This window comes from Peromyscus maniculatus, chromosome 5, assembly GCF_049852395.1.
Source record: "Peromyscus maniculatus bairdii isolate BWxNUB_F1_BW_parent chromosome 5, HU_Pman_BW_mat_3.1, whole genome shotgun sequence".
Taxonomy (NCBI): domain Eukaryota; kingdom Metazoa; phylum Chordata; class Mammalia; order Rodentia; family Cricetidae; genus Peromyscus; species Peromyscus maniculatus.
In genome coordinates, this window is record NC_134856.1 from 100717379 (window position 1) to 100743596 (window position 26218).

Here is a 26218-nt window from a genome sequence, read left to right on the forward strand (position 1 = left end):
ATGGCAGACCTGAAGAGCCTCAAAAATGACTTTAAACCCATGGGAGAATGGCCTGTCCAGAGAGCACAGTCAACCAACCTTCTCTAGGAAGAACCAAACTCATTTTTGAAAGGTTGACAAACATGTTATGGTTTTTCTTTTTAGAAACACAGAAGGTGTCTCCAAATAACACCCCAAATCTAGCACATGGACAATGAGAATGGCCCCTCTTTACTTGCCTGGCACACTGCTGGCCACACAAAGGAGAAAGTGAACCCAGCTGGGAAGTGGGGTTTTCTACAGAAATAACCACAGTGAATGGTTTTTCTAAAAATAAAGGAAATTAGAAAGGAAAGAAGGCAAGCTTCATTAAAGAGAAGGCACTTGGGGACTCAGATGTTGAAGAGAATAAAAAAGGCTGAAGAGCAGTTCATCTGGGTGTGAATAAGAGCCCAGGGGTGATGCTGAGGCCTGGAGCCCACGGGTGCTGGTGAGGACAGGCTGGTGCATAACTTAGGGCAGGGAAGAGGACACTTTAATTTATGTGCTCAATTTTTCTGAGATCTCAGAAAAAGAAAAAAATTGAAGGTGGGGGAAGGCGATGAATGAGGTTAATTTTCCGGGTGGCACATTCAGGGTGCTTTTGAGATTAAGAGTTTTTCTATTACCTCAGTATCCTCATCTGAGAGAAAAGTGATTCCAGAGCCAGAAGCATTTTGCCGGCAGCCTCAATTCAACCTCCCCAAAAGGCCTTTAACAGTGACTGGGGCTCAAAGTTCATTTTTCAAATGAGGGTTATATAAGAGGGACTTCAAAATGATAATCAACAAAGCATGTCTCTTTCATTTTAGCACAAACCTTCAAGTTAGAATATTACAACACCATGAGTTAAATGGGTAAGATATAAGAAACCGCCATACAAAAATAATGAAAATAAAAGACTCAATTTTCATGCAAAATGATTTTTTTTTAATGTACTGAAATTAATATTTGAGTTTTCCCCATTTTCTAGACTTTCCTTCTTGGAGTATAAAATATGATCTTTACAAAATTTCTCTGGAGCTGGGCAGACAGCTCAGCTGATAAAGGACTTGCTGCGCCAGCATGAGGGCCTGAGTTCAGACACTCAGTGAGGATATATAAAAGGCTGGGCTCAGCGGCACACTTCTACACTCACAGGACTGCGAGGGTGGGAACAACATCTTGTGCTCCAGTCTGCTAAGTGAGAACCCCTGTCTCAGAGACAAGATGGAAAGTGAGAGAGACAGATTCTTCAGGTCGTCCTCTTGCCTCCACAGGTACGGACACATGTGAACACACACACGAACATGTACACACATACCACACAATCTATGTCAGAGGAAACTTCAGCGTCCTATTGTTTTCATGAATAAATTCATCTTGCAAAGTAAGAATCATGACTACAATTTTGAAAGCTCTACCTTCCTCATATTTTTTTTAAGTTGTATCTCTTAGAGGGTCATTGACAAGGCAAAGGAAAATATCCCATTTCCCCAGCCAAATTTCCTATTTACAAAAATGTATAATATGCTCCACGCATAACATTCTTTCCACACCTTGCAGGAAGAATCCAGTGATTTGAGATTCTGTTCAACTTAAACATACTTTAAAAATGCCATTTTATTAGCTTTTCTCTGCATTGTTTAGAAATTATTATAGTTAGACTCAAAAAAAGTCTTAACTAAAAAAAAAACCTCTGGTCATTTTCACTGCACGAAAATCTAACTGGAGCCAAAATATTACAGCTGGACCCTAGATACGCACCCATGCTCCAAGAACAGTGACACCCTGCGACTCGGTGAGTGGATTCCAGAAACACCCTGCCAGCCAATGGCTGGATTGCTCGCAGGACACCTCATCTTCTTCCACACACTTCTGATTTCCAGGGTCGGGGGGCATTTTCCTGTTCAGCAAATAAAGTTGGACTTCCTAAACTCTGTTACTTATACTATGACAAATACATTTAATTAGCTTTTTTTTCGGGGGGGAGGTTATATTTCAATGTAAAGTCTATTAGCGCCTATGTGAGGGAATGTAGACTTGGCTTTAGGCTATCTATCACCGAGGTCAGTGATGTTGCCAACTCATTTCCTTCAGTTTCCTTTACTAAATTTAAATCCTGGATGTTCAAATCAAATTAAGCTTTAATGAAAAAGTAGCTAACGTGATTTTTAGAAGAGGGAAAGAATAAGAAACCGAGCACCACCCTCATCAAGCAGCAATTCAGTATTCAGTGCACCTTAGTATATGGAGGATTAAATATTTCTTGTCTCCTTCAGTTTCCCAGTTTTTAGTATTGGGGGCTTTCCTTCATCTAGTTTCCTTAGTAGATTAGAAATAAAGTTTCACTCTAAGTATAGAAACTGGTAATTGTCTCTCTGTTGTGCCAGCCACCTAAGAAGTAGTAGCAGAGGGGTAGTCTTCCATAGACTTGGAGTATTGTATAGACCTCAGTCTTCTCTCATTCACTTTCTCCCTGAACAGAATAGCAAAGGCTTCCATGGCAACCCCAGTCCTAAACAACAACAGAGCAGCATCTTAGTGATGATGGTACAAAATGAAGAGGCCCCTGGGAGGTCCTCCAGCTGCCCCTGAACTTCCAATTTATTAGGAAAACTGCATTTATAACTGAGTCTTATTAACAAGAATCTGCTCGCTACTGCAGATTGAGGACTGAAGCACCCATAAAAATGTGACTCTTCGTCTCCACAGATGATAAAACATCTTCCACTCACCTTTTAATCAGTGAAAACTTTAAAAAAATTATGTTATAAATGATACTGGTGAAAAAATACACATGTGGGAGAATCCTTCCACCTGCCAATCAACAAAGCCCAACAGTAGATTTGTCGGGGTGGGGTTAAGCAGTCAAACTACAGCTGCATATTAGAAATATTTTATTTTCAATAACTTCTTTCCATTTTAAAGGCTTTCCTTGGTTTTAATTCATTAAAAATAACAAACCAAACCCAGTCCCCCTTCACAGCCACATGATTCTAAATCTAGTTGCCCATGGAGCAGAGGCTCAAACTTACAGACAGCGTTTGCACTTTCTTGCCCGGTTTCCTCTCATCTTCTCAATTATGATAATAAACAACCCATGTGTGCCGAAATGTATGCTTGATCTGACAAGCTCAGACAAACCACACTTGAAGCTTGAGACTTAGACCCAGCATTGTTCACTTTTAAATAGAAAAATCACATTGATTGCATGAAACTCAAGGCTCATTTTGGTCCATCGATTCTCCTAGTGACCTTCCGCAGCATCAAAGCCCAGTGCGAACCCAATCTGACCCTGACTTTATGTGCGTTATTATATCAAGAGACAGGAGCCTCTTACAGTCCATGCCATTGTCTCCACAGATGTGTAATAAAGTATTCTAGAGCTGCTCCTGCCCAGAACACTTCAGGCACACGTCATTTTCTTAGCTCTTTCTTTTTCTTGCCCCCTCCCCATTCTTTCACACAAGCGCATCCACACTTAGCCTCCTGCCAGGGTGAAAATTCCTCTTTTGCTGAGTGCTTCTTCCCTCTTGAGTCAGAACTCAGAAAAGCAACTTGAGATTCTTACTAATTGTGAAACTCATGGTAAACAACATCCTCCACCCAAATCCATAACTAATAATAACGTTCTTTATTAAGCTCTTTCATGAGACAATATGTCTGATGCAAAGCTCCTCTCCACACTGCTTTAATTACAATAAATCATCTTCATTATGATGCATACTTCAATATAGACCGTCAGCTGCTTAGCTACCTTGGTTACTCCCATAATGAAGCGAGAGCAGGCATACATGTCTCATAGAAAGTTATTTACACCCACACTGAAAAATTCTACAGCATCCCATGGCTGTGCAGCATAAACAACTTCTATCTTACCTTACTGTTCAGACATCAGAGCTGAGAAGACAGGAAAAAGAAAAGGAAGAGAGAAGGCATCACATCTGAGAATGCGGTTTACACAAATAACAGTGCCCGAATACATCCACTAGCATGGAAAAATAAGTCCTTGCAGTACAATCATTTCTCTATAAATGTACGAAAGTATTTACTGCCTGGTGCAACAAATCAACAGTGAGACACTAGGCTGTGGTGTGCACGTTCCAAGGGACTGAGTGTCAAAGTCAACTTCCCAGGCAGTCCCCTGAGTACAGTGCCGGGCACATTCTCCTGAAAGGTGTGAAAATCTGATTTTCTAAAATGGATCAGTAATTCTCTATGAAGGGGGGAAGGATCGATAAATCTTTGCTAAGTAGATTGTAAAGGAAAAATTATTCTTTCGGTGACAGTACATTAGGATCCTCCAAACAATCTCAATAAACTAAAGACATAGCATTTCTCCACACAAGCTACTTTTGACTTCTGATATATTTTTGTAATCTCAGATCATTCTGCAATGCACGTACATTTATTTTTGCTAAGCAATGTTCTGTGTTGATGTTGATTTATGATGTGTGCCATTATAATGTTTGACTGTGACTAGAAAAGAAAATTATTAGCCGCTTGTAACCTGATAGATGTGATACAAGGAAATGTCATTATAGCTGTACATGCGTATATGTTTGTAACTATATCAGTTTATAGGGTGGCTGCATGATGGGATTTTGGTATTCCTTGGCCAAATATATCTGTGTTGTTTTAGGTGACCATTCATCAATACATAGCATATATTCTCTCAGTGCCTAAAAACACCCAGGGTGTGAACTGTGTAGAATCACTAGGTGCTAAGAGTCATTCCAGGAATATTTCTGTCTCTCTCTGTTCAATGATTAAGGAAACCTTGGGTACCAGTTTTACCACATGCATTTGATCACAATGAACTGGTGTAACTCCCAGCCCATAATGAAAAACATATTTGCCATTTGTACCACAACTGGGCACTGATGTTGTTCACCACTCTGAGGCTCAAGAGTCCTTGCTAAAGAATTTAGACAGTAGATGTGTGTCACAAGAAAACAAGCCTACGGATGGACTCACTTCTCCTGGGAGGATGTCCTGCTGTTAGAGCATCCTGAGCTGTGTGTGACTGAAGTTTCCCCTGCTCTGTGGTAAAGGGGTTATTAAAAAAATAAACAAAGAAAATATGGCCTGTGTGGTAGTGAGGTAGTTCAGAAGCCTCAGAGCATCCTGGACACTTTGTGTCCTGCAGTATCTGATAAGACAAAGCAAGTGCTTAATAAGGCAGTCTTACATCTGAATTTTTCTGTGTACATGCAAATCAGAACTCATGTTATAGTTCCTTTTCAAGGAAAAGTGTGTTGGTGGGATGTAAAATTATGGAATCCTTGTCTAATAGAGAGAGAGAAAAGGTGCCATTTTAAACTACAGTAAACCAGTATGAGGAAAGAATGCAAATTTTGCTCACCTGAATATTCACATGTGTTACAGGAATTGTATGCACTGATATCTTTTCTGGGATATCATGTCAAAAATATTCTAAAATGCTTTCCTTTCCATCTTTTAATCAATTAGTGCTATTTTGGCACTCATTCAATACAAAGCTAACTATAATTTCTTTCAGCACAAAGGACTCGCTCGTATTATAGTCTTTCCTACCATCTGCTTTTGTGACATTTCTGACTAAAGAGTGTGACTTTTTATGAAGCAAGGTCAAGTTTCCACATAATGTCAAACATCCAATACCCAATGGAAAAGTAGATGCAACAGGAAAATGCTTGGCATTGAAATAAGAGTTTTCAGTATCTATGAACATAGACACATACCTTCTTTTAAGCAATCAGAGCACTGATGTAGACATAATGAGCAGCATCCTCTCTGGTTCACATGTCAATTACAGTAAGACATAATGACTGAAATATGAAAATTCAGGTGTATTCAAAACAGGGCTTGGAAGTGCAGAGTTCTGAGTCTAACCTATCAAAGCACAAGTCCATTTCTAAGAAAGCCAAACAGCAAGAGAGGGAGAGCAACTTCTTCTCGAGGGTGCAGAAGTAAAAGCTACTTTTAAGAATGAAATGTTGATGGATAGAGGTCTGGTGTAAGAACTTTGTTATGTTTTCATATTCACATGAAACCTTGAGATAAAATGTATTCTCTGATAATGTTTCAATTTGCTTTACAAATTCACATTGTATCCAAAAATCTATTTAACTTATTTCAAAAATAATATTTTCCTAATCTTTAAATAAAGCGATGTACATACAATTTTTCTAAAATCAAAGTTGTAATGAGGTTTGGACAAAGGCATCTCTTCTTAATGCTAAATATGATTGAGTAGCAGCTGTTTCATTAGACAAAGAAAGGTACCACCCAACTAAAAATAAAACATTTCAATTAAATTTTTAACTATAGTTGTTGCATTAAGGACTTCTTGTGCATCTTTCTTTATACTGTAAAACATGCTCTTTCTAAAAGATTTATTTATTTATTCTCCTATGTGTGTCTCTATGTGTTTGTATGTATGTGAGTGTGTATGTATATGTGTATGCATATGTCTCTGTGTATAAGTGTATGTGTATGTATCTCTGAGTGTGTCTGAATATGTGTTTATAAATATACTGTGGGAGGTATTTCTGTGTATTGTGAATATGTGTTGCCCTGATTGGTTGATAAATAAAGCTGCATTGGCCTATGGGAGGGCAGGATGGAGCCAGGTGGGAAAATCCAGGCAGATGTACGAGGGAAGAAACGAGAGGCAGAAGAGACTCCAGCCATGCCAGGAGAAGCAAGAAAGTACCAGTAAGCCATGGCCACATGGCAACTTACAGATTACTAGAAATGGGTTAAGTTATAAAAGTTAGCTAGCAAGAAGTCTGCCACGAGCCATACAATTGGTAATTAATAAAAGCCTCTGAATGATTACTTTATAAGTGGCTGCAGGACTGCAGGGCCACGCAGGACCAGAAAAAAATTATGGGCTACATAAATATGTGTGTGTGTGTGTGTGTGTGTGTGTGTGTGTGTGTGTGTGTGTGCACACGCGCGCACGCCTGTGGAGGACAGCATAGAGTTTCAGATCCTCTGGAACTGGAGTGGCAGGTGACTGTAAGGCACAAAATAAAGGTTCTAGAAGGAACTGAATTCTGGTCCTCTAAGAAAACAGTACTTTCTTTTAACCACTGAGCCATCTGTCCAGCACAAAAACTTGTTCTTAATACAATGAAATAGTCTGAATTCCAAATGATTCCCTGAGACAAAATGGAAATCATTCTCTGTGCAAAGTTCAGTAAGGACCAGCACTTTCCGTTCTCTGGGAACAGTTGGGAAGAGGAATGAAACCACATCAGTTTTGGAAACCATCCCTTTGTCTTTAAAGGACTTTGTACAGCTGAGAAGCTCCTAAGAATATCATTCCATGGTTGTCTTTCTTCTTTTTCTTTCCTGACTTTTTGGCACTAAAATAATATTGCTTTAAGGAATCACATGTTCACTAAAAACTGTATAAAATGAACCCATAAAAAAGCAGATACATAGCATCTACTGTCACACTATTTGATACATTATTCATATATTGTACACGTACCCACACACAAATTTTGTATCTGATTGTACATTCACTCTCTTAAGATTATACCATTACCATCTTCTAAAAGCTACTCAATAGTCCTCAATTAGAGAAATAAGTAATTGCTGCATAATATTTAAGGCATCTACTGCTGGATACTTAACCTGTTCGTAATATGTAAAGTAATTCTCAGCATCATGAGTTTTCTTCATATACCTTGTCTAGATCTCCCTTATCAAGTAATAGTTCATCATGTCAAAAATTATTTCACCTAAAGTAACAGATAATCTTAAGAATTTACACAAATTGTTTTCCACAATGGCCTGAACACCTCATATTTCAATATCTATTCCTTCTATATGTCTGATACTGCTGATTATTAATTTTTGTAAATTTCTCAAACAAAAAGTCTTATGAATTTAACTTTCTTCTAATTTTCAGGAGAAATATCTAGACATTTCCTCACATATTTATTGTTTGATGTGGCTATTATTTCATTGAATATTTAATACTCTAGTATGTTGCTTCTCTTACCAATTTTTAATTATAATATAATTATATCACTTCCCCTCTTCGCATTCCTCCCTCCAAATTCTGCCATGTTCTCCTCTCAGATGATTTCTTTTTTTTATTATTATTTTTACATATATAAACACATAACTATATAAATATAACCAGCTGAGTCCATTTGATGTTGGATATGTGTATATTTTCACATTTTCAATTTTACATTGAAGTTTGTTTGCAGTATATTTTTAGTGATGTAATATTTTAATACACATACACATGTATAATGTTTCAATCAGATGAGATACATCTGTCTTCTCAAGTATTTGTTACTTCCTTATGGTGAAAACATGCAAACATCTTGGTCTCATATTCTTAACCTGCAGAATTAAAAGGAATAAATCCCTATCATTTAAATCTCCACCCTCATACTCAATGTATTACAGCCATATCATGTAATAGATTTATTTTAGCTACTTCGTTTGCTGCTGGGATTTTTTTCTTTTTCTTTCTTTCTTTTTTTTTTTTTTTTTTTTTTCTGAGACAGGGTTTCTCTGCATAGCTTTATGCCTTTCCTGGAACTCACTCTGTAGCCCTGGCTCACCTCAAACTCACAGAGATCCGCCTGGCTCTGCCTCCGGAGTGCTGGGATTAAAGGTGTGTGCCACCACCACCCCGCCTGTAGACAGATTTCTAAGTGGTCTTATTAAATAAAAACCAGTGAGCCAAACATAGGGGTAAAAGCCTTAGAGAGATCAGAGAAATAAGGAAAGCCATCAGCCAACCTTACCTCACCAACTCTGCAGCTTCCAAAGAGAGCAACTTCCTGTCTATCCAGACTTATATGCCTTTCCATTCGGCTAATTTCTTCTCTCCGCCAGGCTACATCACTTTCTCTTCCTGCCCAGCTCTGTCACTTCTTGTCTGACTGTACAGATCTCCAGACCTCTATGGTTGGTATTGGGATGAAAGGTGTGTGTCACCACGCCTGGCTCTGTTTCCAGTGTGGCCTTGAACACAGAGATCCTGCTGCTAAGTGATAGAATTAAGGGCGTGTGCTACCACTGCCTGACTTCTTTGTTTACTTAAAATGGCTTGCTATTTTCTCTGATCTCCAGGCAAGCTTTATTTATTAAAGCACAAATAAAATATCACTATATTTCCCCTTTTATTGTCTAACAAAAAAATTAAAAAATTTTAAAGTTATAACTAATATAAGAAAAACTATATACAATAAGTACAATAACTATATACAATATATATAAGCAATAAATACATCAACAATATCTAGTACATTTGCAGTTGACAAATTCAGCAAAAATATTCAATTACCTAACCTATTTTGGTGAGTTCACAATGTACCTATTTAATTTTCTATCCTACCTTGTATTACCAACAGAAAACTATCTTATGATGTCTTTCAAACTTACACATTTAACACCACTTAACTCAAGAGGAGGAAGTAGAAAGGTAGAACAGAGGAGATGCTACCAGGTGCTGCCATGAGAAGCAAGATGTAAAGGTACTGGTAAGCCACAAGCCATGTGGCAAGGTATAGATTTATGGAAAATGGGTTAATTTAAGATATAAGAGCTAGCTAGCAAGAAACCTGTCATGGCCATAGTTTAAAAATAATATAAGCCTATGTGTGTTTACCTGGTTCTGAGCAGCAGCAGGACCTGCAGGTGAGAAATATTTGTCCTGACCATGGGCCAGGCAGAACACAGGAGAAACTTTCAACTACAGATTTCTTTAGCTTCTTTACTCCTGAGAAGCTTTACATCATCAGCTATCAGCAGATAAATGTTCCCTTAGTTTTCAGTCTGTAATTTAAATTATAACTTTCTCCTATGTGCAATGTGAGAATGAGCATTAACTTTTTTTTTTCAAGATGATAGATAATGGTTCTTTAGAACCCTTTGGTCAGCAGACTTAGAAATTTCTTTAGCCAGGAAAAGGCTTTTCTTTGGGATACAGACCATACACGACTGTCACTGGTTCTGAGCATGTTGCCTTTGCAAGGCTCTCCTTGTCCATAGTCCACTCTCCTGAATCTCTCACTATTCCTAAACATTCTAGAACTTTCTTCAGTAATATTGGTAACATCTAGATGTTCTATTCTAGCATCATCTTTTCCTCATCCTTGAAGAACTTAGTGCATCATTGCCTTCACTTTGTGGGAAGGGACGGTGCCAGTTCTAACTTTAGTCTATTGAACATTTTAAAACTGCAGTGATAGCAACAGTGTCCCAGTGCACACACACTTGTACACACACACACTTGTACACACACACACACACACACACACACACACACACACACACACACACACCAGAGATTTTCTGTCTCCTTATATCCTGGAGACACCCCTAACTGAGTTTTCAGGATCTGTCAGTCAACCTCCAGCATAACATAGCTCTACTGAAGCAGATGGAATAGAAACAGAGGTCTCAGTTCTAGTCAACAGCAGCTGCAGGGCACTGCATGACCTGGGAAACATAAGAGGTAGGGCATCTATTCTTTACTAGGGCTCCCATGTCTCACCAATAACAGTACATAGGAGATGAAGATACTGGGTGTCATTCATTGGAGCTCTTTTTTACACGGTGAAGCAGGAGCTAACTGTGGTAGTTGGATTAATAAGACCAGGTATTACTTGTTGGGAGTTTTCATGATACCTGAATGTTGATGTTCTTCTCTCAATCATCCAGTGGAGAAGCACTGGTTATTACATATCTCTGCCCTAAAGCTCACCAGGTTCACCATGCAGTTAAATCTAAACATTGCTTCTCAGTTGTCAAACAGCTATATTTTTCAGCAGCCTTTGCACACTCAATGACGTCCTTCTTGACACCTCTTTCATTTGGCATCCAGGAAACATTATTGCCAAATGTCATTTCAATATCCAAACTTTGAAATTCTCTACAGATTCTCCATCATTTATTATCTTCTGATCACATGATCCTATAGCCAGTCCTCCAGACTTCTCTTCTTTATTTACCCTTCAGCATATTGCCCATTGGAATGGCACTGTGAAGAACCAAGACTTCTTATCAACTGCCAACACTAACTTTATCTTGAAAGTACACATGGAAGCCTCATGCAACCCTTCAAGAAATTATAGATTTGGTAAGCCCTCAGGATATTGGACTCTCACAGTCAGTTGCTAAAACTTCTAATAAAGCTGCTCCAGAAATTCTGACCTACCAAAACTCTGAGTGATAATAGATGATTAGCATTGATGTAAACATCTAGTGTGGAGCCATCTCTTCCAGCCTTTCCTCATATTTCTTAAAGAAATTAAAGTGTTTAGCTTTAGACTATCTAAAGGTTAGCTATGTGGGGTAGAAAGGTAAAAATATAATCACTTGAGGATAGAAATAGAATATAAAATGTTAATTCAGTGAAGGAGCAATAAAAGATTAAAATAGGGATGGAAAATAAAAGATAACTATCAAAAACTAGAATTATCTCTCTTCAAAAACTTGTTTAAATAAGAGTTTAAGAAACATAGAAAAGCCGGGCAGTGGTAGTGCACACCTTTAGTCTCAGCACTTGGGAGGCAGAGCCAGGTGGATCTCTGTGAGTTTGAGGCCAGCCTGGTCTACAGAGTGAGTTCCAGGAAAGGAGTTACACAGAGAAATCCTGTCTCGAATAACAAAAAAGAAAGAAAGAAAAAAACATAGAAAAACTAGAATGTATAGTAAATATAAAGGAAGTTAAAAAAGAAATAAGCCCAAATGTATATATCAGCAGCAAGATATGTGCTTTACCAGACCAGGAAAAGAAGCAACTGTGTTTACCATTTTAAAGGAATTCTGCAATAAACTTACAGAAAGCATCCTTGATGGTTAGAAAGAGGTGGTATGCAATACAAGGTCAAGCCAGTCAAAATTCCAGCATGCATGGAGACGAGCTCAGCGGAGCAACTATGGGTGGCCGGTGGTGGTTGGAAGAGGTATATTTTTCTATGAGGGTGTAGCAACCAGTAGGTAAAATAAACATCAGAAGATGACCTCTCACTCTAGCCACTATAACAGCAGACAGAATTAAAGAACTAAAGGAATAAAAAGAAAATATGAAGAGTGTTATTTTTGTGTTATGTGTTTGCATAATAAGTTCAAAAAGCATAAAATACTATAAATAGCTTCACAAAATAGCTGGTATATATGTCAGTAATGATTACCAAAATTATGTTAAAGAGGGTATAAAAAGTTGGAAATTTTCTCTTGAAAGAAAAGTAAGCGCTACAAGATGATTCAGTGTACAAAGTGCTTGGTGCACAATCATGAGGACCTGAATTTGGATCCCCTGCACACTCTTAAAAAGCCTAGCCAGATAACATGCGCCTGTTGCCCCAGCACCAAGGGGCAGAGAGACAAGAGGGAGATGGGGGCTTGCCTGGCTAGCCAGTCTAGCTAACCCAGTGAGCTCCAGATTTGGTGGGAGACCTTGTCTCAAAAAATAAGTCAAAGTTTCATAAACCCCCTCCTTCACCCATGATGAAATGCTGACAACTCAGTCATGTGCAGATTTTGTGTAATTAACCGCAGTTAGAGTGAGTTTATTAACGTCGTGGCCATGGCGTATCCAGAAGGCATCTTTTGCAACACTCCTCTCTGTCCTACCACTCTTAGTCTTCCCACTCCCTTTCTCATGCTCATACAAGCAACTCTGATTAAACTCAGGGGGTCATGCACACAGAAAGACACAAAAGTAGGGGGAGCTGCTGGGAAGGCAGTGTTTGGGGAAGAGTCGGGTAGGGAATATGACAGTGTCATGGAGACCAAAATGACTAAAAATAAAGTGGAGTACAAAAGAAGACAGCCAACATTGGCCTCTGATCTCCCTACATGTACCCACAGCACATATATGCGCTTGTACATACAAGCACACAGCAAACACACATTCATAATAAAATAAATATAAGCATTGTCTTAGGGTTCCTATTGCTGTGAAGAGACACCATGACCACAGCAACGCTTATAAAGAAAAAACATTTAATTGGGATGGCTTACATTTTCAGAGGTTCAGTCCACTGTCGTCGTGGTAGGGCATGGTAGCATGCAAGCAGACAGACGTGGTGTTGCAGAAGGAGCTGAGAGTTTTACATCTTGATAGCAGGAAGTAACCGAGACACTGGGTGTGGCTTGAGCATATACGAGACCTCAAAGCCCATCTCCAGAGTAACACACTTCCTCCAACAAGGCCACACCCACTCAAACAAAGCTATACATCCTAATAGTGACAGGCCCTTTGGGGGCCATTTTCTTTCAAACCCCCACAGACATTTAAAGGGAAATTAATAAAACCAAGGCATACAAGAATAAATATGAAAAAATATTCAATAGCTGTTTAAAGAGTACTGACTGACCATAAACTATTATAGAAAGTGGCTCAAGAAAACCTACAAAAGTAAGAGGCAGACCTTAGTCATTGATTGGAAATTTGAATAGTAAAAATACGTTAATTATCCCCAACTTTATTTACAAGGTATAAAGATACTATAGTAAGGTTTCTATCAAGGTTTGGGGATCATCATTCCATCATTATCAGACCTTTATGAAGCAACAGTAATTAAGATAACTAAGCAATTTTCTGTGTTTAAAACACTGTAGAGTGTCCTAACTTTCATAAACAAGGTATAAAAGAAAAAATATGAAGTGGTTTTAAGATTTGTTTCATCTTTTTCCAAACTAAAACTATGAGGGGACAGAGAGATGGCTGAGTGGCTAAAGGCTCTCCCATGCAGAGGATCTGAGTCTGGTTTCTAGTGTTCACATCTGGAAGCTCACACCAGCTGTAACTCGAGCTCCATGGGATTTGATGCCACTTTCCACCTGTACTGACATGTTTCCACCTGAAATGACATGTTTCCACATGTACTGACATGCACATACCAACACATGGACACGTTAACAATGAAAACCTAAAAACTTAAATTCCATCAAGTCACCACAATGAAAGTGAAAATACAAGAGACAAATAGATACTATTTTTACTAAAGTTTTTTTGGAATGTACATAAACAACAAAGGATTGGCATGCAGAAAGCACAATGGAGTGCATAATATGGGAAATATGGGCAAAGGACATGCACAGGCTTTTCACAGTAGATAAAAGGGATGTCAAACAAACATGTAAAAGTGCTTGTCCTCATTAGTAATCAGGGGAAAGCCCTTAGAGAATCATATGATGTAATTTTATACTGCTTAGCCTTCAAAAGTAATAATTTGATTCGACCTAGTATTAGAGATGATGTGGATCAATGGAGATTCTTAAATACTGGTTTGTAAGAATACAAATTGGCATATCCATGTGGAATACAAATTGGCTTTCTCTTTTAAATTTGAATTTGCCGGTACCAAAGGTAGAAAAGAATGTTTAAAAAACGGTATATAAACAAGGACTGGAGAGATGGCAGCAGTTAAGGGCACTGGTTGGTCAATTCCCAGCACCCATAAGGCAGCTCACAATCATTTGGAACTCCAGTTCACCAGGATCCCATGCCCTCTTCTGGCCTCCACTGACACTAGGCACACATGGGGTGCACAGACATATGTGCAGACAAAAGTCATATCCATAATATAAAAATAAATAAATCCAAAAATGAATTTTAAAAAATTAAAAATACATAAACAGAACAAGATTGCTGTACATTCAAAGAGATGAAATAGTTCCCAATATTCCAGAGAACAACACAAGCTCCACAGCTGTACCACACAGTGCATGTTTGTGACAGAGGACAGCAGCTATGATTGGCAGGATCTGCAGTTCACCAAACCACTGAGGGCTATTTCTGTAATGCTAAAGACTGTACTTTGCACAACATACCAAAATGCTTTAAGCATTTTTCATCACAGACTAGAAATCAACAGTGAAAAATACAAAGATACAAAGGCAGAATTACTCAGGTTGGAAGTAGAAGACCCTGTTCCAGAAGAGCATAGCCTTGTCTCTCTTCACATAGCACCCTGAAGATATCCCACAGTGCTCCTAAAGCTTGATCCCAGACTGAAAGCAAAAGCCCTTGTGATTAACAGTTTCAGATCTGCCACCATCAACTTTGTAGGGTAGAAATATCCCATAACACCTGTACAATTGGATGATGGGTACATGCCTAATCAATATTAGAGAATTCCAGAAGATGCCCAATTGTAATGTGAAGGGAATGGAGAGGACTCAAAAGAAGCCTCAGAAATCCTGAGTATTCGGGTACCTTCCTGCTCCTCACGCTGAGGTAGCACTCTGGAGGTAGACTGAACCCTTAGACAGTTTACTCATACTGTTTTCTGTGAGTTCTGAAAGATTGCCTATGCCCTTCACTAATCCTACACAAAGCCCACTTAACACCACTTTTGGTCCTCACCACAGTCAAATGAAAACACAAACGAAAGTAAAGGTAGGGACAGCTAATGCCTTAAACTAGCCCTGGGAGTAAGAGGAGACACTGTCTCCTGTTTCAGCTTGGCAATTTCTAAAATGGAGATGAAACTATCCATCTATCTCCTTGCAATCCCGAATTCCAATGTAACTATTATACAAGACTAGCACATCTGTTGGAGGACTCAATTATCATACTATTAATAGCAAAATAAAATGATAAGGACCAGATTTGGACCTTTTCCCTCTGTGTAAAGAGGGGAGAAAATCATCTTTCCAGGATGAAATGAAAGCAGATAGAATGGAGCTTCTATTAAAATAAACACTTGGTATATGATAGCTGCAATATGATGTAGAACATAAAACTAATAAATTTGTAAATTGGATAGAAACAGTTTCCTAATAAGAACTCCCTGATGAAAAAAAATGGAAAAGTCATTTGGACATTAGGAAATCACTTTAAACAAAGATCCCTCAACCATGGCTCTGTTGACATTTTGGATTGGGTTGTTTTAGATAATAGGAGGAATTGTAGGTTATTTCTAGTGTCCCGGCTTCTTCTTTCACTTGCTAGATATCAGGAATCCATTCTCTCTGAGTCACAACAAGCCACTGTGGTTCCAACATCCCTACATGCTCACTGGGAGTGAGAGAATCTTGGACAAGACAAAGAAAGTACCAACTGCAACAGAAAAAAAGGAGAAGAAAAAAATGGACATTGTCAAAATCTGGTTTCTCTTTTAATGAAAATGAAAAGGTGGACTGGGAAGTAACTCGGTCTTTAAAGTGCTTATTGAGAAAGCATGAAGACCCTAGTTCAAACCCCAGAACTCACAGAAAAAGCTGGGCATGGTGCCATGGGCTTATAACTCTACTATTGAAGAAGTGGAGACAAGGAGATTCCTGTGGTTCACTGTCCAGCCAGCTTAGTCCAGTGAGTTCCAGGCTAGTAAGAGACCCTGGGTCAAAATTAGACAAGGTGTTCAGTTCCTGAGGAATGTCACCTGAACTTGTTCTGTAGCCTCTACACACATGAGTTCACAGGGACACACACATCTGAACACATACATTCATTCCTCCAATATAAACAAATATATACACAAAACTAAAATTAAAGAATATAAATGAAAAGGCAAGATAGAGACCCACAAAAAGTTATACAATATATGTATGTAGCTGAAGTTTTCCTGGTCCTGCCTGGCCCACGGTCAGGACAGATCTCTCTCACCTGCCAGTCCCACAGCCACTCAGACTCAAGCAAACACACAGAGACTTATATTACTTATAAACTGTATGGCTGTGGCAGGCTCCTTACTATCTAGTTTTATATCTTAAATTAACCCATTTCTATTAATCTGTAAGTTGCCACGTGGCTTGTAGCTTACCGGTACTTTTACATCTTGCTTCCTCTGTGTCCTGCTGGTGAATCCTGACTCAACCTTCCTGTTCCCAGAATTCTCTTCTCTGCTTGTTCAGTCTATACTTCCTGGCTGGCTACTGGCCAATCAGCATTTTATTTATCAACCAATCAGAGCAACACATTCATAGCATCCCTGGCATATGTATCTGAAAAAGGGTAGCATAATTTTTTAAGTCCTGAAAACATTTAACAACTAATTTGAAAAACTTTGCCAAAGACTTGAACAATATTTCACAAAACAAATATGTAAATGGCCAATGACCACAACAGTCATCAAGGAAATGGCCTATAAAATCACAGTGATGACCACCACACACATCTTCAAACGGTAGTATTCCACATCACTGTCAGGTGTGAGATACCTGCCTTTGGTTTGTTGTCTCAGAGACTCTCCAAGACAATATAGGCTGTTGCTTTTGGTTGCCCACTGGAACTTGATGGCAAGACCCTATTGCTGAAAACATCACATATTTTGGTTACAAGATATGGAGGAATCAAGCTGATAAATACCTAGAAGTTTCTTCCCTGCTGACTAGCTTTCATAGTACCAGAAGATATGATGCAGACTGCTTGGGGTGATCATCAATAGTCTTTCCTAGTTGTGAGCCCTGCAAGCTACAGTAACAATCAGTCTGGCAAGGTGTGCTCAATGATGTAATAGTACCATGAATGTTATGGTGGTAACCAAATTCTTTCTAAATGGACTTAAGGCAAATTATACTTTATACTATAAGCCATGGCTGGAAAAAGTCATAGGCTCTGAAGGATAATTTTCTACTATTTTTTAATGAAATTATTATCAAACTGGATTCTGAATACTTATCTTTATATTCATAGATTTGTGCAGTTCTCAACCCTTATCAGATAAGCCTGTTCATGCAATGGACAGCAGTTGATACAGAGATTCTCAACTGGCTGAAGTGTAGAGTATAGCTGACCATGGAGTGCTCAGGCCCTAAGAGGATATCTACATTACAATCGCCTACCCTCAAGCTCAGAATCCAGAAGAAGGGGCAGAAATATTGTAAGAGCCAGAGAATGGAGAGGACTGTTATAAAAAGTAATGATAGAGCTGATATACACATGAACTCACTGCAGCTGTAGTTACTTGCATAAGACCTGCACAAGATTGGGTTCCTCAATATTTCATAACCAAAGGGGGAAGGACACATGAGGCCCCATCCCTCGAGAAGGGATATCATTTTCTACTGTGGGACATGACAACTCTACATTTGATATTTACCCACAAGGAATGAAACCATATGACCATACACATATACCAACCAGAACACTCAAAGGGAGGGGTCAAGATGACATAGGAAGTAGTAATACTGTCCGGCTTATCAGTAGCTTGGAAACACCACAGGCAGAAAACACTTTCTTGGTTTTATGGGTGACTGAGAAAGTACACTGAAGCTCTCTGTTGATCAGTGACCTGGAGCCCTAGAGGCTGGATATTGGAACAGAAGGCAAGAAAGTGTACATTAGTTCTGAGATCTCACGGCTGCTCAGTATGAGAGGGCAAAGTCCTAGTCACATGAAAAAGTCAGAAATTGTAGACAAAACTGGCACAGAAGCAAATAACCAGAAAGGCAGTCTGAACTGAGCAGATCTTGGAGGTGCATAGCAGATTGTCCCTCTACATTTATCAGCCTAATTCATGGAGTGTAACGGTGACAGGAAGCCATCTGAAGATCATGCTCAAGCTTTGAGCTGTGGGTAATGTGAACCCTTACCTATTCCTTCCTCTGGAACTTACGACAGATATCATGGAGTTGTCCTGCCAGCATGTACCTGTGGCTCAGTAGAATGTTACTAAAGCAAGCCTATCAAAAAGTAACTGCAGAGCGATTGTGGCCCTAGATATACAAGAATTAGGGCACACTTACATTTTAACACCACTCAAGGTGTCAGGTGAAAACAGTAAGTGATAGTGCAGACTCAAGAGACTAAATCCAGGGACAGAACTAATCTGTCTGGAGTAAACTACAGGCAAGGGACTTGGTTCCCTGAGAACAGGGAAATAAGGCTATTCTAAGTAGCTGAAACCACAAACCACTCTCACGGAGTTCATAGTGAGCAACATACAGGAAATGTTCTCTCCAAAGGGTGCATATCTCAACAAGATCTAGGAGAAGTACAGACTGGCAGAGTTAGCCAATATCTACTCTTGTCTAAGACTACTCCAGGAGATACCACACTCTGTCTTCTCTCCTCCTCTTCCTCCTTTCACCCCCCAAGGCCCCTCATCCCTCACTTCCTATCACCCTACCCCCATTTTTATTTACTGACTGGTACATTCATAAATATTTCTCTCTTTTCCTTTTTGTTTTTTTTTTTTAAACATTTAGGTTGTGGTTTTTTTTTATTGTCTCCTTCCCCTTATAATAATCACATTTTTTAATTCTATATATCTTTTTCTCACTTCAAAAATTATGCCTTCACTTTCTATGTTTTTCTGGCTTTATCCCTTTTAATTTTTGAATTATTTCTTTTCATCTTCCATTTATTCTTTTTCCTCTCCTTATTACCTTTAAGTCCTTTAGTTTATTTTGCCTGCATTATTCCTCTTATTTTCAGAGCTGTGGCCTGTGTACTTGATACTTAGACTGTATTTTATTTCTGTATCTGAATCATTGCTATTGACTGCTTTTATTTTCATTTGCTTCTTCCCCCTGTAAATTTCTGGCATCAAGCATGATCCTAATACATCATGAAGATGCTCTACTAGTGATCTGCATGTTCAAGATAGCTAAGGTCAGTATACATTTCTCTATACACAACTTATTACTCTCACAGGCATTGAAGATATAAATTAAACTAACCAAAGTATCTGACAAACAGATTATCATTACAAGTATGACCTGGGGATGAAAACCAACTGTATATCAACCATCTACAACAAAAGCAAAGAAAGAAATTATCGATCAATGCAGCCACAACACAGATTTCTCTACATTTTTCCCATTTGTACTCTACTAACAATACTAAAGAAATACTCAAAAGAGTATAGCATGTCCAAGGTCTATAAAACACCTGCCTGGTTTCCTGGAAGTATCCTTAAGACTAACAGATAAGAAAGCCCTTCAGGTTTTGACTTAGTATGCACTCTGTCAAAATATGGTAATTGCAACCAGAGAATTAACATGGAAACAATACTAAAAAGTAGTTGAAGTTATAGATACATATTCAACACTTCATACCAACTATCAAAAGAAGGCTGTTTCCCCAAAAAGGCTCTTTCATAAAAGTACTTATACTTTTATGGAAAAGATCAACAGATACACAAATCTCAACATAGAAGTTCAGGAAATGTAAAAAGGCAATATTATTTTTCCAAAAGTTCATAATTCTCTACCAAATGAGTTAAAAATTTAAAATGGATGTTATGCCATATATATGTTTCAAAAGACTACTTTAAGGGGAAAATCAATGAATTCTTAAAAAAATATTTAAAACAACTTAGCAGTTTAAGGGAGGCAATACAGTTTATGAATGAGAAGTTCAAAAACCAGTAAAGTATTTTGAAAAGAACCAAACAGAAATCTTGGAAGTGAAAAACTTAGTAAGTCAAATAAAAAGACTTAGTGGGAAACCTCACTAACAAGCAAGACCAAGAAGAAAGATTTGTTGGACTTGAACACAACAAAACAGGTAAGTCAGAAATTTCAGACAGTATTAAGTAAACCATAAATTATAAATAGAACACAAGGACCTCTTGAACATGATCTAATGACCAAATGTGTGTATTTTTACACTGAAGATATTATGAAGGAATGGGAAAAAAAGATTATATATTCAGTGAACTGTTTCCTACAATCTAGGAAGCTTTTGCTCATTTAGCTATCAGAGACATTTTAAATCAAACAGAAATGACTAGAAAAGAATTGTCCCACAGCCTGTGATTGCATGGGGAGAAAAATAAAGGCATCATATGGCAAATATAGAGTATGAAGCAAAAAATGCTAAAAGACACCAGAAAGGCATGCCAACTTGTGAAGTTACTGAAAGCCCCAAGAGAGGCATGCCAACTCACAAAGGCCACCATTAGAATAACTGAAGATTTCCCAATAGGAACTAGATGACAGGAGAGCACAGAGTGATGCATACCAATCCATAGAAGAAAGCAATTGCCAACCTAGGTTACTATAGCCAAAAAAAAACGTATCCTTCAGAATCAAAGAATAAGTAAATAACTTCTAAGAAAACATCAACTAAAAATATTCATGACCAATAAGTAAGCATTGCATAAGGTACATAAAGGAATCCACAGAAGAGGAAGATAAGCACCATTGTGAAAGCATAGAAAACAGTAAATCCCATTAGAACAGTAAATAAGCAAATGGAAGAGAAGAATCACACATTAGGGAAACAACAAACTTACAATCCTGAATGTAAATGGCCTTAATTCTCCAATAAAAAGACTCAAGTGGATAATGGGGTGGGGTGGGGAATGTCAGTGACTGTTACCCACAAGAAGCACACCTCACCAGCAAAGATGTGAAAAAGTAAAAGAGTAAAAAAAAATTATATTTGAAACAAATGGAATCTGAAGGCAAGTGGGAGTAAAGATACTCACATTCAAAGAAGGAGATGTCAAGCCAAGATCAGTGTAAAGAGACAAGTTATTTATTCATTAATAAAGGAAATGCTTATCAAGAAAATATAACAATTGTAAATAAATGTGTAATCCATGTTGGTGTATCCAATTTCATGGGGGAAAAAAAACCAGTAACACCACTACTTTGGAACAGATGAGCTTTGACCTAATAACAGTAGGTGACTTAATACCCACTTTAGTCAATAGATAGTTCATTCAAGGAAAAAAATTAATGAAGAGGCACTGGGGAGATGGACCAGTGGTTAAGAGTGCTTGCTGCACAATCCTGATGTCTGAGTTTGGATTTCAGGACCCATGTAACCATATGGGTATGGTCTCATTGGTACCAGCTCTGCCAATGCTGTGCAGGACAGACACAGGAAGATCTCTGGAATGTCTTGGCTTACAACTTAGCTGAAACAGTGTAAAAATCTCAGGAAGAAACTTTAAATCAAAGACATAAGGTAGAAAGTAATAGACTAGGACACCTATTACACCATAGAATCAGGTGGCTCTCCACAAACTGACAAGAAGGTCCCATTGCTGAAGACTGCACCCACACAACTCATTGAACACGGAGAAGTCAAGCTGGTACCTACATAGAACCTTCACCCTATGATCTAGTATTTGTGATACAGAAAGGTATTCTGTAAACTACCAAAAGGGAAACATAAACTCTAACCAAGCCACAAATCCTTTGACCTACAATGCTGCCCTACCTGCAAAAATATGCTAGAGTAATGGTGGCACAAAGCTTGGGGAGTAACCAACCAATGCTTGATTTGACTTGAGGTTCACTCCCCAAGATGGAACCCATACCTGACACTGCTTGGGTGACCAAGAACCAGATAGCATAAAGACCTAAAATAAAACAAAATGCAATTGGTCTTTTTAAAAAAAAGTATTGATAAAATGATTCCTAATGATAGATATTCTGCTATACTCATAAATCAATGCCATATTCAGCCATCATCAGAGAAGCTTCCTCCTGTAGCAGATGGGAAAAATACAAAGACCTATAGCCAGATATTATGTAGAGAAAGACCTTGGAACATTCATCTCTAAATAGGATGTCTTCATCAAATACCTACTACCACCTTGGAGCACAGGGAACCCTGTAGGAGGGGAAGTGGAAAGACTATAAAGAGCAGATGGAGGACACCAGGAGAACAAGGCCCTCTAAATGAAACTGAGCAAAGCTCGTATGAACTCATAGGGATGGAAGCAACATGCATAGGGCTGACATGGGTCTGCACCAGGTCCTCTGCATATAAATTATGGCTTTCAGTTTAATGTTTTTATGAGACTCCTGAGTATGTGAACAAATGGGTCTCTGATTCTTGTGCCTTCTCTTGGGTTCTTTTCCTTCCATCAGTTTGCCTTGTCCAACTTCAATATGATAGTTGTTGTTTTATCTTATTATGTTTTATTTGTTATATTTTGTTGTTATCTTAGAAACCTGTTTTTTTATAATGAGGAACAGAGAGGGAGTGGATCCAAATGAGAGGGAAGGTCGGTAGAAACTGGGAAGAGTAAAGGAAGGGGAACTATAATCAGGATACATTGTACGAGAAAAGAATCTATTGTCAATAAAAGAAAAGGGAGGGGAAAGAAGTAGATCCAAGGTTAGATGCAAGAATAGTGGTTGTGGGGCTGAGAATGGGGGCTGAACACTGGAATGAGAACAGAGAACAGTCTAGAAGATGAAACTGTTGTACAGTTTGCTTCTAGCTGTGGTTACACAGAAGTTCACTTGTTACAAGTCTACACACTTAATAACTGTTCATTGCATTGTATATAAAGGGTGCCTCAATTAAAAACCAATTGCTAATTACAATGCTAAGAAACAGATATGTTTTTTATTTTGCATATTTTCTTTTAAAGAAGGAAATTATTATACATAAGTTCAAGATGTCCTTACTCTTTCCAAGTCTCAATCATTTCTTCACATGTATATCAATAGCCACGCTCTCCACTTAGTCGCTCTACCATTTTCTTCTACTTTTGTCTCCATATTAGTGTCATTCAATAATGGAAATACGATCACAACAATTCTTTGTCTAAAATTCTTCAAGGATATTCTGTTGAATTTTATAGTAAGTTCTGAATTCTTTTTAATAGAAAAAGAATAGGACACACAAAGTCCTTCTCTGACCTCCATAAAGGTATACACACATGGAGCACTATAGATAAACATTCATGTTAACAGGCATCTTCAGAGAATGCAATCTAACAGTGACTGAATCACCTTCTCAGAGGCTCATGGGACTTTAAGTCATATTTAGTGTACAAAGAAAGTATCAATGAACATAAAAACAACTACAATGATTTCATATATCAACTTATAATGGAATAAAACTATAAATTCATAGTAAATAAAGAATATCAGAAGGAAATAGAACATGAAAAAATATTAATCTGAAATTTAATGACCATCAATTGAAAAACTTTTTAATTCCAAAAATAAAGACAAAATTCTAAGTATGTTTAGAAAAAAGGAAATGTCTGCCACTAGAGTAAAATGCTAAAAATGGTAGGTTTCTATAATTTGATTTTAAGAACCAGTATAAATGTGTTTAAATATTCCCAAATTTTATTTTTATAAGAACCTTAAAATACCAACATTTTCAATTAGTACCATCTAATGTCTCCATAAAAAAACAGGAAGGATATGTGAAAATTACAGTACACACACACACACACACACACACACACACACACACACACACACACACCTTTTAAAATGGGACAAATCAAATACATTGATTAACACATTTATAGAGTTTGAGTTACTGAGGAAAGGATAAGATAAGACACATTGTATCCTTATGGATACGATGATCCTAGAGCATAAACAATAATTCAAAGAAGAGAAAGGAATCTAAAAATAATGTGGTTGGTTTTGTGAGGGAGATTTGACTATTTTATCTATAGGATAAGAACAGGTTGCAATGATAAAAGAAATAAAGGTTTTAAAACATTAAGATGTAATTCTAGACATTTGTAAACTTGATAGAATACTAGATTAAGGAGTGAAGATCCTTTCAGAATCTAGAGAAAATGAAAGACAGATATTATGAAAACTTTCAATGCAATCAATACAGGAAAACCAATATCTGTCTATTAGCAATTCTAGGAGGAAGTCAGTGAGGAACTGATGTGAGTAATTACCAGGGGATGATGGAGCAAGGTTACCCAGAGCTTAAACAAACCAGCATTCCTTCATACTGATGATTCCATTTGTTGCTAAGCTTAAAAAAAATCAAAACACATCCCTATAAATTTCAGAACACTAAGATTCTGAAGAAGATCCTAAGAGCTTCCAAAGAGATTACATTTATCTCCAAAGGAAGAAAGGCTAAATTGGTTTCAGACATTTCATGAGCAGGGCTAGAGGCCAGAAAACATCAGAGCAATGGCTTCAAAATTCTGAGTGGAATTATTTTGAACCTCAAATTCTAGCTATCAGTCAGGAGTAAAGATAAATTAAAGTCATGTTTAGACGTTAAGGGCTTTAAAAACATCTGTTCAGCTCATAAAAGATTATTTTAAAGGTATACCCAAGTGACAGTGGCAAAAACTGAACCCAAGAGTCAGGGGTTACTTCTCTAATATCTGACAAAAGCCAATAAAGAAGAGCTTTCTTCAGCTCACAATTTGAGGGAACAGTATATCATGGTGGGGACGTTGTGGCAGCGGGTGCTTGAGGCAGCTGATCATATTGCATCTACAGTCAGGAGGCATAGAGTGATGAATGCTGCTGCTCAGCTTGTGCTTTCTTTTTTTTATTCAGCCTTGGGCCTGCTGCCCAAGGAACAGGAGCAGCACTGCCCACATTTTTCGGGTGGGGGAGAACTCTTCCCATGTCAATTACCCTATTCTAGACAATCCCACACATGCTTGGCCAGAGAACTGTTTCCATGTTGATTCTAAAACCTACCAAGTTGACAATCAAAATTAATTATCATGATGAGATTTAAGAAAGTGTGAGTCAATTTACCCATGAGTTATTGGTCATGGAGATCCCAGAGGCTCTCAAAACAATTCAGGCTATTACTGTTTTTTCTTGGTTGTTCACTACAACTAGATAGAAGAACCCTATTGCCAGAGATAACACACTTTAGATGTAAGGCACAGAAAAATGTACTTGGAACTGAGTTGGAAGCTTCCTCCCTAATGACAAATGTTCCTAGTATCAGAAAGTACTATGCAAACTACTGCAGGAGAAAGTCATCAAGGTCTTATCCAGTTATATACCTTGTGTGTTATAAAACCAACCTGCTAGGCAACATATGCCCACCAATGCAATAGTGTTTCACTGTTTTGGATTTAAGAACCCTCCATGGAAGGGAGTACATGTTTGGTACTGTAAAACCTAATCAAAAGCCTATGGCTGAAGGGAGTCACAGGCCCTGGGGGGATCCCATTACTAGTGATTTGCTAAATGGACTTCTAATCAACCCCCTCATTAAAGTTTAAAACTGCTTTCAGAAAAAAATATTCTTTTTGCAGTGAGTAAGGGTCAATGATGAGGCTCATATCTGGTCAAGGTGCTGAGAATATGTGACAGTTGAGTCCTGAAGCCCTAAATGGGATATTTGTACCATTCTCTTGTTGGAGCAAGGAAAGGGGGAAGGAAGAGGGGAAGGAAAGGTTGTAAGAGCTGGAGGAGGAAAGGGGTGTTACGAAATATTGTCTTTCTGGATGTGATGTGGCTGTTTCAGTCATGAACAAACAGCAGCTGACTAATTTCACAAGACATGTATACACACACACACACACACACACACACACACACACAGAGGGGGAGACACAAAGCAGAAGGAGACTAGTTGAGAAGGAAG